Below are 3,316 nucleotides of genomic sequence, written 5' to 3'. Positions count from 1 at the left end.
GGCATATAGTAACTTGATTGACTTCCTTCATTATCAATGGTTCAAGGATAGGATTAACAAGTATCTTCCTTTGTCAAAAGATTTGGCATTAGGTTTGAGTGGAGTATCATGCGTAATAATTTGAGGATCATATGTCTTTAGTTCTATATAGCTCCAAGCAATGACATCCTTATATTCTATAAGAAATTTAAGCATGTCTTCCCTTTCTTATGCATTGCATGCTTTCCCAATCCTTACCATTCTAGGATCATCATCACTACCTAAATTGTGTGAATTGCATTCCTCGATCCCTTTCTCTTTGGTGATCCTCCTATTAAACGTTGACTTGTTACAATCAAAAATGCAATCCAACTCAATCATTCCCTCAAGAATAATGTTAGTTTTCAAATTCAGGATACCATCTTCGTCTTCAAGTTCATCATCCTCATGTTTATCATCTAGAATATCATCAATTTTCCATTTAAAATGGCCACTACAATGATAAATTTGAGTATATGTTGATTGTCCTAAAAGACCTAAAAGTTTGTGATATTATCTAGAACTGATGGAGCAGCAACCAACTCAACTAAAAATCATTTTAGTTTATTTCTCTCGACTGGTTGTAATGCACTAGCTAAAATGGCAAGGGCATCTGCTACCATGTTTTTCTTTCTTGAAATGGATTTTATGTTCAAAGCTTCAAAATCATCCATCAAATCCCATACTCTTTTCCTATAAGCCAGCAATCTTTTATCATTGCAAGTGTATACTGATTTCACTTGTCAAATAACCAACTGAGAATCTCCTTTGACTATGAGAGTTATAACTCCTTTCTCAAGTGTGAAAATAAGTCCTCGGATCAACACTTCATATTCTACAACATTATTAGTACATCTAAATTACAATAAATATGTTGTGTAGAAAGACTTACCTTTTGGATTGATTAGCTCATTACCTGCACTAGCTCCTGATTTGCATTTGGAACTATCAAAGAAAAGTGTCCAAATTGGGTTCTCCTTGGGTTTTCTAACCTTATGCTTATTTTTCCTTAACTTTTCCTTTACCTAATCCTAAAATGATTGTCTCTTGGGTACCCATTGTAATCTTTCATGGGGTCAACTTAGTGATTTTCTATTATTATTCCTTGAAACCAAGAGTGTATGTTTTTCTTGTTTGTCCTAAATTTCTCCTATCAACTCTTTGATTTCATCCACTTTGGGCTTAGGATGGATGACTACTAAAGTCCATCCTTGACCTTTTATGTGCTGTCTTATTCTTTGAACATTGATCATTGTGGGTGGAGGAGAATACAAACCTCCACCATCTAAAGAGGTATTTCTATATGATGCATTTAGATCTTTAATTTCCTCTTCAACCTTTTCAATAGAGTCTAACATGTTTATATAAATTTGGTTTACTATGGGTTCATATTTTGGATCATTTCCTTTCTTCACTCCCATCATTTGTATTTATACCTTAGTAACTACTTCTTGACACGATGAACATTTGAACTCTAAATGGCTAACTTTATGCAAACGACAGAATCTTGGAAGGAGAAGGATATTGGGGTTAGCTTCTCCTCCTAGACATTGTAAATTAGCCATCATGTGATCTATGAATTGTGTTATGACCTCATGTTTTAGGGTTGAACTTGTGGATTCCATATCTTGAACATCTGATATTTTGATTGAAATTGTATCAAAAAACATCACCTCGAAGGAGCCCAAATCTATTTGTAAGAAGGCTACCTCATTTGGAGCATTGTATTCTATAATCACCTTTTTTAACTTTGGCTCTCCATCTATATTGATTTGATTCTTCAAACTATTCCATGGTAACCAAAGCTGAGTAAAATTTGTGGAAAACCAACCTATTAGGAATTTGGTCCATTCCCTACTTAGTAGCAGTCCATAAGTTTTAGGAATATCAACCACATGTATATTAATGACATCTTGAATTTGAGGGTCAAATGTTAACTATATACAGACATCTTTTAACACACCAATGACTTTTACCTCTATTTTATCCAATTGTATCACTATCTGATTAGAGGGCTAAGGAATAACTCCCAACTTTTGTGCTATTGATAGTGGCATAACATTACATGAGGCTCCTTAATCAATTAGGCATTTATGAAGATTCTTCCCATATATCCTAATGCTAAGCAAAAATGGGGGTACCTCAACCTTGTCTTTAAACATAGTTGGCATCACTTCCAAAGTATTGGCTTGTTGGGATACTGTCCTTTGAGAAATAGTATTCATACTATGGGGTACTTTTGTATAATCTAGAGTTCTCATTAGTTCTTCTTGTTGTTGAGGACAATTTTGTAGCATGTCAAACATAGACATGTTGGCTTTTGTTTATTTCAAATCCTTTATTGTGCTATATTTCTTGTTAGACCAAGCTAGTTTTTTCAAGATTGTTGGGACAGTTCCTTGACTCTAATTTTTTTGTCCTCCATGAGGTGGTCTGATGGGTACTAGATTGTTACTCACTCTTGTATTAGGAGGAGTTGGTTTTAGCCCTAGAGGGATTCCATTTTTCATATGTTCTTTTCTACTCCTTAGATTGTATGTATTTCGATTATCATTGTGAAAAGAAAACATTTCTTTAGGCTAGATATCTAGTTCTTGACTAAATGGAAAAGAGAACTCTTCATTGGTTGGTTATTCTACCTAACTATTTTGCATAGAATCATAGGATTCTAGTAGCATAGCATTAAACTATACAAGAGGAACATTATCATTCACTTGTGATTTCTGAAGCATTTCTTGATTTCCATTACAATACAAACCATCATTGTTAGATGTATTTTGACCATTGTCATACTGATTGATATCTATATACAGAACATTGTTGTTGTAATTGTCTACAAAAATGCTTCCATTATTTGGATGAGTGTTCCACTATCAATTCTATCTTTGGAAGGCATTGTTATGATCAAGAGGATTAGAACTACTTCCTCTACTGTTATTCCTAGCATTTCTATTTCTAACATTGTTGTTCCCAGCAAAGTTCCTATTGTAGTTATGATTGGAATTGTTGTTGTAAGCACCAATATTGTTTCTTTGGAAGTTGTTATTTTGTCCCTATGCCAATCTCAAATAGGTTAACTCATTTTTCATTTGTGACATGGTCTTTTTCATTTGACCAAATTTAGAGGAAAATTGTTGTCTACCTCAGTGGAAGTCACCACATTTTGTTTAAAGAAAGCAACTTTTGAAGGTTCATACCCTAGATAAGTTAAGGCAGGGTACTACAGAGCAGGTGCTTGTAATGGAATTGTGTTCATAGGTACTCCAATAGGGTATGTTGGTATTGTTGTAATAACTTG

Source organism: Cupressus sempervirens, chromosome 4 (genome assembly GCF_028749045.1).
Source record: "Cupressus sempervirens isolate cs-2001-9-10 chromosome 4, ASM2874904v1, whole genome shotgun sequence".
NCBI classification, from domain to species: Eukaryota; Viridiplantae; Streptophyta; class Pinopsida; order Cupressales; family Cupressaceae; genus Cupressus; species Cupressus sempervirens.
This window is presented reverse-complemented; position numbering follows the sequence as displayed.